The 7,427-nt window shown below is 38.3% G+C and overlaps 1 non-coding gene across 1 annotated transcript; it reads left to right on the top strand.

The window, feature by feature from the left end:
- Positions 1 to 2,612: 2,612 nt before the first annotated feature.
- Positions 2,613 to 2,694, top strand: TRNAS-GCU. Its single transcript has one exon. It is a non-coding gene; the product is annotated as a tRNA-Ser (tRNA).
- The last annotated feature ends 4,733 nt before the right edge of the window (positions 2,695 to 7,427 follow it).

The following is a 7,427-nucleotide window of genomic DNA, read 5'->3' on the forward strand; positions in this document are numbered from 1 at the left end:
GTGGCATATTTTCAAGAACCAATGGTACTGAAAGAAGAAGTCAAAGCTGCACTGAAAGAATAAGCGAAGATCAAGACTTCAGGAATTGGTGGAATACCCACTGAGATGTTTCAACAAACAGATGCCCCACTGGAGGCACTCACTCAGGCTATACCAAGAGATTTGGAAGACAGCTACCTGGCCAACTGACTGGAAGAGATCCATATTTGTACCCATTTCAAAGAAAGGTGAACCCACAGAATGTGGAAATTACTGAACAATATCATTAATATTGCATGCAAGTAAAATCTTACTGAAGATAATTAAAAAAATGGTTGCAGAGTATATTGATAGAGAGATTCCAGAAATGCAAGCTGGATTCAGAAGAGGATGTGGAATGAGGTATATCATTGCTGATGTCAGATGGATCTTAGCTGAAAGCAAAAAATTCCAGAAAGATGTTTACTTATGTTTTATTGACTATGCAAAAGCATTTGATTGTGTTGATCATAACAAATTGTGGATAACATTGAGAATAATGGGAATTCCAGAACACTTAATTGTAAACATGAGGAACCTGTATATAGATGGGGAGGCTGTTGTTCAAACAGAACAAGGGGATATTGCATGGTTCAAAATCAAGAAGGGAGTGCATCAGGGTTGAATCCTTTCACCATACTTATTCAACTTGTATGCTGAGCAAATAATCCAAGAATTATTTGGTGGATTGTATGAAGAAGAATGTGGCATCAGGAATGGAGGAAGACTCATTAACAACCTGCGTTATGCTGATGACACAACTTTGCTCGCTGAAAGTGAGGATGACTTGAAGTACTTACTGATAAAGATTGAAGAATACAGTCTGCAATATGGATTACATCTCAATATAAAGAAAACAAAAATCCTCACAACTGGTCCAATTAACAGCTTCACAGTGATGGAGAAAAGATTGAAGTTGTCAAGGATTTCATATTACTTGGTAATGCAATCAACACCAATGGAAGCAGTAGTCAAGACAACAGATGATATATTGCATTGTGCAAATCTGCTGCAAAAGACCTCTTTCAAGTGATGAAGAGCAAAGATATCTCCTTGAAGACTAAGATGCACCTAACCCAAGCTGTGTTATTTTCAATCACTTCTTATACATGTGAGAGCTGGACAATGAATAAGGAAGTCCGAAGAAGGGTTGATGCTTTTGAGTGGTTGTGTTGGAGAAGAATGTTTAAAGGACCATGGTCTTCTAAAAGAACTAACAAATCTCCTGGAGGAAGTGCAGTCAGAATGCTCCTTGGAAGCGAGAATGGCCAGACTTCCTCTCACCTGCTTTGGTCCTGTTGTCAGAAGGAACTGTTCCCTGGAGAAGGATATCATGCTTGGTAAAGTGGATGGTCAATGAAGAAAGGGAAGGCCCTCAATGAGATGGATAGACACAGTGGCTGCAACAATGGCCTAAGGTATAGCAGGGATCGTGAGGCTGGCACAAGACCGGGAAGTATTTCATTCTGCTGTGTATACGGTCGCTTTGAGTTGGAGATGACTTGACGGCACTTAACAACAACACATCAAGCCTATTGAAACACAACTTGTTCCTAAAGAAATTCTATCTGGTTTCTCTACTCTTCACATCCTGCTCTTAGCTTAAAAGGAGTCTCAGGAGGGGGACTGTAAGCACAGAAAGTCACAAGTTCCTTACAATCAGTAATAACTGCTTCTAAGCCACCTTCTCCTCAGTCCAAGTACAGGTGTTGAGGCAACATAGGTAAGTCCCTCCCAAGTCATGTAGGTGAGCTCCAAATAGGCTTAGGGATGGAATATGACAGACTAGTAGAAGGTGGATAGTTACCGTTTTTGGAGATAATAGAAAAAGGGACCATGCTTTATGAAAGACCTCCAGGTCTCTTGGATTTTCACTTCTTTCACCATAACCTATCCCTCCTTTCTTATGGAGAAAACTTTTTCCTCACCTTCAAGACTCCTTCTATAGGATTCAATCAGAAGATTTTCTCCTGGTTTAGGTCAAACACAAAATCCCTTTCAGTTCATATTCTGGACTGTAGGATCAAATTCTCATTGATTACTTTTTTCAGTATCAGTAATTGAAAATATGTATAAGGGAATGCAGAATCATTCCACAAGGATGTGACAAATGTCCTGAAACAATGAAGACCTTACCAGAGGTCTTTGGGCTAAAGTGTCCGTGCTTTTCTCTTTTGACCCTTGGGTGTTCAGGATTAGTGCTCTAATTTTTTCTCTGGCAGCATCTTTAAGAGGTGGAACTTTCTGAACTACACCCAGAGACTGAGCTCAGGATAAATAGACAAAGAAGTTGCTATGCACATTAATGGCTTTTATCTATTCCACATCTAAGTCAGTGAATGAGAGGTAGACAAGATAAAGCAGTGAATCTTTGCCTCTCTAGCCCAAGCCTGGGTTAAATATCTACTTCTCAACCTTTTAGAACATGCCAGAGAAGAACATGAGACAAGGAAATGACTCATCTTTGGTAGGAAAAAATTATTTCTTACCTAACATTTGAGAATCCTATTATTCTCTATCCCAGATAAGGAACATTGATTTCCTAAGCACACTCTAGCCTCTTAAAACTCAATTTTTCTTCAATTGTTTTGTGAGACGAGGTGGCCGAGTGGTTAAGGCGATGGACTGCTAATCCATTGTGCTCTGCACGCATGGGTTCGAATCCCATCCTCGTCGATGTCAGTTCTGTAGCTTGAGAGGTGAAATCTTTTAAAGGTTTGCTTAATCTTCAGGCATGTAGTTGGTGGCCCATGTACCACTGATTGTTGAGTGCTTGGAGAGAATTTATGGATAATAAAAATGACGAAAGGTAATTATAAGGGAGCACTAATGTCCCAACGAGTTCATTATTAAAGAAAGAAGTGAGTTTCTGAGAGTTAAGAAAACCTGTGGTTGGGCATTGTCAGGAAAGTTATACGGAGATACTGGGATTGAACCCAGGACCTCATGCATGCTAACTATATACTCTACCGATGAGCTAGATCTCTGAGTGATATTATATTATCTTATGGAGGCATCTACATGACCGTTACCTCAGGCATTGAGGACTAATTTATCAAGATAAGATCATTTCATGTTCATTTCTGATGTTTCCAAACTCCCTACATTGCACTCTCTTGAACACAGTTATAGAAAGAGAAGGATACTTAACTACTAGAAAGAAAGGACAGTTCCTGGTGGATGGTCTACACCAGATGGATTTCCTAAAGTCTAATTGTAACTTCTCTGAATGTAGCTTTCTTTATTCTGTTGACTCTTGGAAACATATTAATGTTTTACTAGACAATAAAGTAAATAAAACTAACTTAAGTATGTGTGAAAATAGTCTAAATTTGAATGCAAATAGAAACAAATAAATCTAACATTTCAAAAGGACTAACATATATATTCAAGAAAAAAGAGAGTACTGATTCAAATAAATGTTTTACACAATGTTTTGTCTTCATTGTAAGACAAAAAGAATGGCAAATAATTATTACCTTCTATGTAGCAGAGTTGTTTGTTTTTAAGATAATGCTATGGGTGTAGCTTCTGTTAAAATTAAGGTCAACAGATGTTGTCATCATGAGTGGGAATTACCCCATTAGTAACCTACAAATTTTTAAGTAAACAGATGGCCAGGCCTTTTCTTCCCTGATCCCACTAATTTGAACCCTTTGGTAATTACCATTGCATTCCTCACCCCAAACCATTTATGCCACCTATGGACCTTCCTCATATAAAGATAGTGATTCTTTATCTCTAGGATTTTTATCATTTCTTGTGATTAAACACATCTATACACACACGGGAGTTCTGGTGGCTTAGTGCCTAAGGCATTTGACTGCTAACCAGAAGGTTGGTGGTTCAAACCTACCAGCCACTCTGTGGAAGGAAGATTGGGCAATCTACTTCTGTAGTGATACCTCCTTGGAAACCCAAGCAGGGCTATGAGTCAGATTTGACTTGACAGCAGTGAATTTGGTTTTTGTTTCTTTTTTTTTCCCTACACATACATACACACACACCATATAACATCATGGCAGGGATGTATCATAAGTGTAACAGCATGTAGCATATTGGAATTTCTTACTCTATAAATTCCTACGTTTCCTTACTGAATTTCAGTTCCTTATTTTTAAATGTTTCAATTAAACATGCAAAATATTGGTTAGCACTTTATGGAATACTTCAAAACCAAAGCAAACCCATTCTGTTGTGTCGATTCTGATTCACAGCAACCTTACATCAAAAACCAAACCCATTGTCATGGAGTCAATTCCTAATTATAGTAAACCTAGGAACATGTAAATAAAGGAGTGGATGATTATTAGATATACGTATGTATATAGCTTGATTGGATTTGCCCAAATCAGTAAAAAGTATAAAAATCAACCCATTGCTATCAAGTCAATTCTGACTAATAGTGACCCTGCAGGACAGGGTACACTTGCTGCATAGGGTTTTCATGGATGTAATCTCTGTGGGAATAGCCTGCCACATCTTTCTTCTGCAGAGCAGCTGGTGGATTTGAACCACTGACCTTTCAGTGAGTAGCCCAGCACTTAAACACTGCACCAACAGAACTCCTAGACATGCATATAGTTTTTTTTTTTTCCTTCTTTTTTACATAATCTGTGTTATTTGGATGTTCTATTCAGTTCTATTAGAATACAAAATGTTGGAATTCAACTGTTTTATAAGAAAGTAATTGTGCAAAATTAATTAAAGCTGAAGGAACCAGATATTAAACAGGGGCCTTTAGATATTTAGTCTAGTGCTCTCCCAACTCAGCTCTTCAAGTACTTGAAAACTCATTTTTCAGTTGTTCTTTCAAAACATTATTGAGGCATTTGTCATTTCAAATACTTAGAGTACTAATTTATTCTATATTATCCACTCATAGAACCAAATTTTTATGCACTCCATTGCTGTTTATGTCCGAAAATGAGATCCAATTTTCCAAAACTCTGGATGGGCTAGTAGAGGGAGAGGAGGGCTAGAAGGGGGAGAATAGGTGAGACAGGGCAGAAGTTTCCTGCTTCCTAACCTCTGGCTGTTCCATGCTTCAAGCCCTGCTCAGAATTCCCAAGGGAATGCCACATGACATGCTCAAGCCTGTTCTTTCTCTCTTCTTTCAGTGCCTCCTTTTCTGTTTTGCTCTTCAATGACACTGGAAAGGGGAACAGAGGATTACTGAGCACATTACCATGGTGGCAGACTACTTGTTTGAATTCAAGAAATCTTCAGCAACTCAATTCTGTTTTTTCTATTTCCTCCCTTTTCCTTGTCTTCCTTATGCTGACAGAGCCACCCTGGGTGATGAGGAGACCCAGGGAGTAGAAATGGGGAAACGTTTCAAGGCAATCCGTCCTATAATGTGAGTATGCAAAACATGCTTTAAAAAGAAGAAAAGTACAGAATTGTTGGGAATTGTAAAAGGCAGATGAGTGTGTGTGGTTTTGAACCCTCTTGAGGAAAGAACACACTCCTAATAAACTATATGTTTCTGACTACAAACATCATGAAGTTCCTTCTTTAAATATTAGCCATATTTCTGAGAGGTTATAGCAGATCCAGTAGTTGTCTAGAGAGAAAATCCACTGTTTCAAAACACACTATTTCTAAGCCTCTAAGTATGTGAGGAACTAAAGATATTAAAAGGTAGTGTGAATAGCACTAATAATTCTCCTCATCATTCATGTGTCAGTTTGTTGTACTTTGGTGGCTTTTATGTGGCTGTGAGGCCATAGGCTGGGCCACTGCTATTTCAAATACCAGCAGGGTCACCCATGGTGGACAGGTTTGAACAGACCTTCCTGAAGACAGACCTGGAAGAAGGATGGGGCCATCCACTTTTGAAAAAACTGGCTGCTGAAAACCTATGAATAGCAGTGAAACACTGATATATTACTGGAAAACTTTAGGAAGAACCATGAAACATTGTCTAATATAGTGCCCAAGGATGAACCCTTCAGGTTGGAAGGCACTCAAAATCTGACTGGGGAAGAGCTGCCTCCCCAAAGTAGAATTGACCTTAAGGATATGGATGGAGTAAAGCTTCTGGGACCTTCATCTGATGATGAGGCACAACTCAAAATGGGAAGAAACAGCTGCCAACATCCATTAATAATTGGAACATAGAATGTATGAAGTATGAATCTAGGAAAACTGGACACTGTCAAAAATGAAATGGAACACATAAAGATCAATATCACAGGCATTAGTGAGCTAAAATGACTGGTTTTGGCCATTTTGAATTAGATAATCATATTATCTACTATGTCAGGAATGACAAATTGAAGAGGAATGGTGTTGCTTTTCTTGTCAAAACAAAACAAAAACAAAAACAAAAAACCTCAAGATCTGCCCTAAAGTACAATGCTGTCAATGATAGGCTAATATCCTTACACCTACAAAGAAGACCAGTTAATATGACCACTCTTCAAATTTATGCACCAACCCCTCAAGCCAAAGATGAAGAAATTGAAGGTTTTTACTAACTTTTGCAGTCTGAAATTGACCAAACATGCAATCAAGATGTATTGGTAATTATTGATGATAGTAATGGAAAAGTTGCACACAAAAAAGAAGCATCAGTAGTTGGAAAATTTGGCCCTCATGGTAGAAATGATGCCGGAGATTGCATGATAGAATTTTGCAAGACCAACAACTTATTCACTGCAAATACATTTTTTCAACAACATAAATGGTGGCTATACAAATGGAATACCCAGAAATCAAATCAACTATGTCTGTGGAGAGAGATGATGGAGAAGCTCAATATCATTAGTCAAAACCTCGATTATATGCCACCTGAATTTATAGGCCATCTGAAGAATAGATCTGATACATTGAACACCAAATGACTGAACCAGATGAGTTGTGGGATAACATCAAGAACATCATATGTGAAGAAAGCTAATGGTCACCAAAAAGACAAGGAAGGAAGAAAAGACCAAAACGGATGTCAGAATAGACTCTGAGACTTGCTCTTGAACAGAGAGTAACTAAAGTGAATGGAAGAAATGCTGAAATGAAAGAACCAAAGAAGATTTCAAAGGGTGACTCAAGGAGGCAAAGTAAAGTATTATAATGAAATGTGCAAAAATCTGGAGTTAGAAAACCAAAAGGGAAGAACATGCTCAGCATTTCTCAAGCCAAAAGAACTGAAGAGAAAATTCAAGACTCAAGTTGTGATATGGAAGGATTCTATAAGCAAAACATTGAATGATGCAGGAAGCATCAAAAGAAGATACACAGAGACTGTATCAAAAAAAGTTGGTCGATGTCCAACATTTCAGGAGGTAGCATATGATCAAAAACCAATGATATTGAGGAGTTCCGGCAAGATGGCGGACTAGGCAGAAGGATTGCACAGACCCTCTTCAACAAAGAAAAGGGAAACCAATTAACACAGACACAGAAGA

This window comes from Orycteropus afer, unplaced genomic scaffold (genome assembly GCF_000298275.1).
Source record: "Orycteropus afer afer isolate SDZICR_OR568_19922 unplaced genomic scaffold, OryAfe1.0 scaffold01358, whole genome shotgun sequence".
NCBI lineage: Eukaryota > Metazoa > Chordata > Mammalia > Tubulidentata > Orycteropodidae > Orycteropus > Orycteropus afer.